Source organism: Mastomys coucha, unplaced genomic scaffold (assembly GCF_008632895.1).
Source record: "Mastomys coucha isolate ucsf_1 unplaced genomic scaffold, UCSF_Mcou_1 pScaffold7, whole genome shotgun sequence".
Classification (NCBI taxonomy): Eukaryota; Metazoa; Chordata; class Mammalia; order Rodentia; family Muridae; genus Mastomys; species Mastomys coucha.
Window position 1 is genome coordinate 24,526,527 of NW_022196913.1, and position 6,859 is coordinate 24,533,385.

General features: G+C 40.9%; 1 protein-coding gene across 6 annotated transcripts in view; it reads left to right on the forward strand.

Annotated features, from left to right (window-relative positions):
- Window positions 1-6,859, forward strand: part of Elmo1 (engulfment and cell motility 1) — a 530,953-nt gene that overhangs the window by 295,394 nt on the left and 228,700 nt on the right. The gene's annotated exons all lie outside the window — the stretch shown is intronic.

Consider the following 6,859-nt stretch of genomic DNA (forward strand, 5'->3'; position numbering starts at 1 on the left):
CAGAAAAGATTGTTTATATCAGGAAAATGCTGAGGGTGGCATGTGGTTCTATCGGGAAAAGTACAGGTAATGTGGCCACCTCTTTTGAAAACTTAAAATAACGATGTAGAGTGATTAATGGGAAGGGATTGAATTGAAAAGCGAATTGTGTTATATTTACATTGTGGAGAAAACTACAGGTACTGTTGAGAAAAATGAGAAAATTTAGGAGTTAGGAAAAACCTAACAAGTTGAGCTGTTGGACCACACAGGAGCCAAGCATCTTTCAACCACTGCCAGTTGGGTAAAGAAGCCAACCTTGGCATGGACCTGTTGAGGAAGGTCATTGCCTTTGAGGCCTCAACACTGCAGAGTTGCATTAGGAGTGGAGCAGCACACTTGGGGAATTCTGTTAATTTATGCTCTTCACTGAGTGTTGAGGTTTCAGCTCATGGGGATCCCTGATGTGAGTTGTTGTTTCTTTCCCTAATGGAGCTTGTTGTCTTTGGGATCAGTTACTGTTTGTTCAGCTTAAGGATGTAAATCCTAATCAAACAACCCCCATGGACTCTCTCGATCTGATAACAGTTTTGTATTTATCTCGGGTTTCATGGAGGGAATTGTTTAAAAGTCATTTACTTACAAAGCTATCTGAATCTCTCCATTTCTAGAAAATGTGGAGACACCAGGGTTTCTGTGTTCAAGTTACTGAGCTCCGTTGCTCCTTTTTCATCTGCCCTTTCCATCTTCCCAATACCATACGCTGGCATTTCGATCTCATCTTGAGGGAACCAGAGGGGACACTTGTGCTGCTCTCCTTTCCTCTGATGTCATCATCTTCCCCCCAAATGTTCACAGTCCCAGGAAAAGAGACTTTGGCAATACAGAAATGCTGCATTCTCTCTGGTATTCTAGTGTCTAGTGGGTAGTAAATGGCTCTTCTAGCCATTCCTGATCCCTATAATGGGAGCATTTGGGGTGAAGATCTGAGTGGTGTCTTCACTTTGTAAGTGAAAGTGCAGAAACATCAGTGTGTCAGGAGCCTGTTAAGGCAAAATACTCATCTTGAAGGGGCTGTCAAGGGAGGCATGGTTGGATTTTAGAGTGAGTTGTGGGGTAGGTTAACTGTGAGCTGATCTGAGACAGTCCTTGGGTCACTGCAGCCCTCTTGGTAAAGAAAGGAACAGGTGACAGGAGTCTGAAGTCACGGCTCTCTAGGAAGTCTCTGCTCTGTGTAGCTAAGGTTGATTTGGAAGAGGCTGCAGGTTCTAGCCTTTGGCAATGCAGATTTGCTCTGATAGCTCTTTGAGGTCCTGCCACTGCATTTGGGATAATGATGGTATCGCTCTCCTGGGACTGAGATAATAGGGTAAAGATGAAGGCATCTAGCCCAAGGACCCGGCACCGTGCTGCAGCTGCTCTTCTTATATCTCCCACCTTTTAATGAAAAGTCCTTGGCATTCTGCACAGCTCACACAGTTCTCCAGAGGGAACTGATGTGGCCTCTGCACCAAGGCCGGGCTCGAGTGGCAAAGTGGTGGAACTGTTCTCTCACCTAAGATAAGAATTTATATTCATTCACTCAGTAAAAATGTACTGAGCTTTTATAATGTGTTGCATACTGCAGCTGTAGGTGAAGCAGATAGAATGTCTCACCACAGGAACTTCTGGAATTTTCTTAAACCTCAGAAAATGAAAAGACGGGCCGGGACTGACAGCTTACCTGTGACTTTTAAGTTTATTATGTTTTAAAAATAACACCTATTTGTGATTCAGAACAATGTTTCTGATATTTTGATAGTTTCATGTTTAACTTTCAATCTGACCCTCTGCTTACCATCATCTGCAAGGGCCATTCTGGGCATCTTTCAAGGCTTGCAAAGTGTTTTCACTTCTCTGAAGTGCCACGTGCCCAATGATTTGTTTTCTGCTCATAAAATATAAAAGGACGGCGGCACTCTGATTGAACGCTGGCCATCAAATGATAAAATACCCCATAGTAAGAGGAAAATTGCTTTTTTAAAAATGGATTGCCTTTTACCCAGTGCCATATTAAATATGTTACTAATATGAAAAACACATTTGAATGCACCCTTATCCTGAAGGGGACGCCTATTTTTCTTCTTTTAAGGCAAATTAGTTTCACGTGCAAATTCATCTTCTCTTGGTTTATTTGCTTTTTTCCCCTTCTTACTCATAAGTTCAAAGTTCTGAATATTTCTCAGATTTGTGTGAATAATTGACCTTGAAAATCTTGGTCAGTTTCCCTGTTAGCAAATGCTGAGACTAAAGAAGTGTCCATTTAAAAATTTAACCAGAGGGAGAGAAGGATGTTTATAAGTAGGAAGATTTAATTTTCTAGAAATTATTTCTCCTTTGATTTTAATTTTAGGTCTCTCTAGGAAATTTAGTTTGGAAGTGCCAATTATAATTTGGTATCTAAAGCAAACATTAAATTACAGATACCAAATATATGTGAACACTTTTTTAGGTTGCTTAAGTATACACACATATTATTCTGCTTCCTAGTTATTGGGATGTCAAGAGGCAAATATTATCTCTAATAGTATGACTTAAAAGAACATCTATTTCTAGTCTCAGAGCACTTTATCAAGGTTATTTAACTGAAGTCTGTAACACTCAAAATCAATAATATCTATGTTTATTAATGAAGGGAGGTCCTCTGATGTCATTTTGTGGAGTCACTCACTAAACTGGCACTCAGGATGTCCAGGGAACTGCAAGAGTGGTAGGCAAAGAGAATGGTGGCATTTGTAATTCTGAAGGACCCAACCTGGAGCCCAACTCAGCCACTTGTTGGGTGTCTCAGCATGCTTCTCCGCCATCTATATATGTAATATAGATAGGTCTCCTATCTATAAACATAATACATGATCTGCAGTTGTTGGAGTTTAAATGAAATAATGAACATTGCTTTGGTTGAAGCACCAGTATTTTTTTACTTTACAAGTGGCCTAGTCTTACTTTTCGTAAACAAACTGAAGATTAAATGGGTGGTGGGTTTTTCTACCTTAATGGGAGCTGGAACGATGGCTTTGTTTCTTCATTCTACATACTGTTCAAACTTACTGTAGTCAGCCCTCCATCTATGTGGAACGGGATACACAGAACCATCCTTCCAGTGGATTTAAACTACTTGGAAAATAAATTTTGTCCATATTGAACATGCACAAACTTTTCACCTTCTCATTGTTGTCTAATGCAGTGATGGCTATTTCTGTACCATTTACAATGTGTTCATTCCTATAGGGTATGTAGAAATCATTCCAAGCATAAGGGCAGCTATGCATAGGTTGTGTCCAAACGCTGCATCATTTTTGTAGGGTTGGAGCATCCTTGGATTTGGGTTTCTAATGGGTTTAGGATGTGCTACCTCCATGACAGAAAAGCACAACTGCATTCTTTTCAACCTGCCTTCCCCATAAGGCTCTTTGAGAGGAAGACATATGTTTCCCTCAGTTTCAGCTTTAAAAGCCACAAAGAATCCTTGCAAAGCTGGATATGATCACACGCAGCCAGAGTCAGAGTTGTATATTTGTCAATTCAAAGAAAAGAATAAAGCTGAGGGAGAAAGAGGAATAAAGCCTTCAAGATAGGAAAGGTGTTTGTTTGCTCAGTTTTTGTAGGAGGCTGGAAGGGGTGGTACTCTCTCATACAGGAGGAAAAAATATAAGTAAACCCATATGATTGCTGCAGTTGAGTCCTTCGCAAGCTATTAGCTACCAAGTAGAGAGAAATAAAGAGATAGTTGTGTTGCTTTTGGTTTTATAACATTTTTCTCCAAATAAATGATTATTAATTTTTTGATACAAGCTGAATAATTGCTTTCCTGTTGAGCCTGTAACACTCTGCCTGTATCTCATCCACTAGCTGTGGGGCACCTTCTCTATTTGCTAGAATCTTAGTCACTGTGCCATGAACTTAGAACATGTTCTGTATCTTCAAGCTGCCCACAGGATAACTGGAGCATCCTTCACATGAGCTAATGGTTAAAATTCATTGATAGCAGACTTATGTTTCTAGGAGGCAGTGCTATTCTGTTTTTGGAATGGGCAGGGGTGGAGAAGGTATGCTAGTGAGGCATAAGAGCTTGCACATGTGGGGACCAAAGAAACTAAGAGTAGTAGAACTCCAAGAATATAGTCAGGTAGGTCTGGCTAGAGGGATGGAGGAGTGTTGAGAGAACTCTATTTCTGTGTAGTTGAAGAGGAGGTTTGGGGGGACGGGACCAAGCTAATGAAGGAGATGCCAGCTGCTGTTGCAAGTGTGAAGTCTTAAGAGTTTTTCACTCAGAGGGGTTTGGACCTGACCGTAAAGGCCATGGGAGCCAATAGAAGGACTTTGGTTCACAGATGGCTCTCCTAGTCATGAGCACTACCTTCTGGAGTTTGATTGTTTATCGGGTGTGTGGAGGACTTTTAAGAATGATAATGTGTAGAGCCAGCAACAGTGCCAAGCCGACATCCAACAAGCCTCCTGCTGATAACACAACAATGAGGATGATTCCAGCTACAGCCAATTGAAATCCCATCCAATTGCATGAGGGCAGAGTCAGCAGGTCCAAGGCCTGATTAACCTGTGGGCCAGCCTTCAAGAACCCCAGGCTCTCCATTAGTGTTCTGTTGCTAGCAGAATCGTGGCTCCTGACCCATGTCCAGAAGCATGTATGGCTGCCTTTTCTCCTCAGGGTCACTTCTTTGTGTGTGAACTCATTTCCAGAAGTCATCCACATACTCTTCTGCATGTGTCAATGTCTGACACCTTGGTATCTGCCCATCTATCCCAGACATCAGAACATGGAATGGGGCTGGCCAAGCCAGACCAGCCATTGCTGCTACTTAGACTGGAAGTACAGCAGGCCTTTCCTTTGTATGTGACTATCAGATGCCCATCATAGCTAAGAGTACCAGAGTTCTGTTCTGATGGAGAAATGATGGCTTGGAATATTTTCTGCCTTTATATGTGAAAAGGCTTTTCTGCATTTTTCTTACTGATGTAGAAAACTATAACAAATTATGGCCAGATTACTGCCCTGTCTCGTCTTTCCTGGGTCTTGGGCAAATGCACTAGGGTTTTTTAATGTGACAATATTAAAGGTCTCCAAAAAAATGGAAGTTGAAGCTTGATTATAACGCATTTCTCTTTTATCAGCAAGATGCAAGGGCTGGGACTCCACTACATTACTCAAGCTAGCAAATAGATGTTCCAGTGCCTCACATAATCTTCTGTGTATCAATCCAAGGTGTGTTCTGAAGGACAGATGGACACATTTGTGGTGGAAGGCTCCATAATGTCTTTGGTTTTGCCATGTTTACCTCCGTAACCACTTGCCATTAGATCAAGTAACACGTTCTATTTAGAAAAATTAATGAGGAAGAAACTTAGATCATACCATGAAAATAATAATCACTTCCAGACTTTGTCTTTCGAGGCAATATTTATTCAAACGAACCAGTGGTGCTGAGTGGAGCACCTTGCTCCATTTATCACCTAGACACTTGTGCTGTAGCAAGTAAAAAGAACCAGCAGAGCGCGTGGAAGTGCTCTTCGGCCTGCGGCAGCAATCAGAACAGACACTTAAGTCTGGGACACTGGTGTGTGTGAACATTGAGAGCTACAATCCATCACTTTCATTCTTAGTCACAACATTCTAGTTGAAGAAAGGACAAGAAAATTAGATCTTAGCAATTAAATCTATTAAGGACAGTTTCCCCTCCAAACACTAGCGTGTACACTTAACCCTTAGAAAGCTGAGCTTCTCAGACCTTGATTCTGCCTAGAGTTTTTATATTGTACTCAGCTTTCTTATTAAATTTCAGCTTTTAAAGTAAAAAGGAAAGACAAAGTAAATACTTAAATTCAAATATGGCTTGAGAAAATATATGTAGTTTTGATCCGTGCAAAAAAAAAATATCAAAATGATTGATATGTTTCTTTAATTATTGTAATAAACAATAATTATACAATGGCAGGATTTATAATGGTATCAATACAACACAGGGACATTTATTCCAGCATTTATTCTGGCATTCAGAGTCCAAACCCCTGAGTAGGCATGTAAATTTTTGTCAGGGTGGTAACCTGTCTCCCTTTTTACCCTCGACAATCTGGTAAATGAGATCATCATCCTCTTCTCTTCCCCTTCTCTTCTTCCTCTTCTGCCCCAATTTGATAACTGGGCAAGGAGCTGTAAGAGAGAGTTCTTGGTTGACTGTGAAGTGCTTGTGTGCAGGGGATGATCTTCACCAGGTCGTGCATAGACTAGGAGACACTTGGGCATATCTGGCAGGAAAGCCAGCTCTTCTGCCTGTTATATGGTTCATAAACTTTCAACTTTGTGGTTTGTTCATGTTTTCAAGGGTAATATTACAGAGGGTTTCTGAAATTACAAGAAAATGTTGATCCTCACGAGACTGGATTGCGAAGAGAAACTTGGCAGTTTAAAAGGACATTATACCCAGCATATCTCCATAATAAGTAGAGGAAAATAACTTATGTTATTCTGGGCTTTTTATTAGCACTTACTTCACTTTATGCTATCTGTGAAATGACATGTGAACTGGAAACAACCAGAGTCTATTCCTGTTGCCTGTTTGAGTATATTTCAGACTGTGAAGTGAGCCTACAGGTTTGCTCAGCCCTGAAGGGAAGAAAGGCACAGGCCTATTGAGAAAGCCTGTGCGCCATAGAAACCCTTCTCCCTAGGTGCACCTCCAGCATCACCTGGGGGCCTGGCTCTCCTGATCTCTGCTTCCTCTGCCATGCGAGGCATCACTCTCCTTTACCTCTGTCTACTTTAATCCAATTCTGATTTCTTGATAACTCTTGGTTTTGTTTTTTGTTTTTTTTTTTTTTTTTT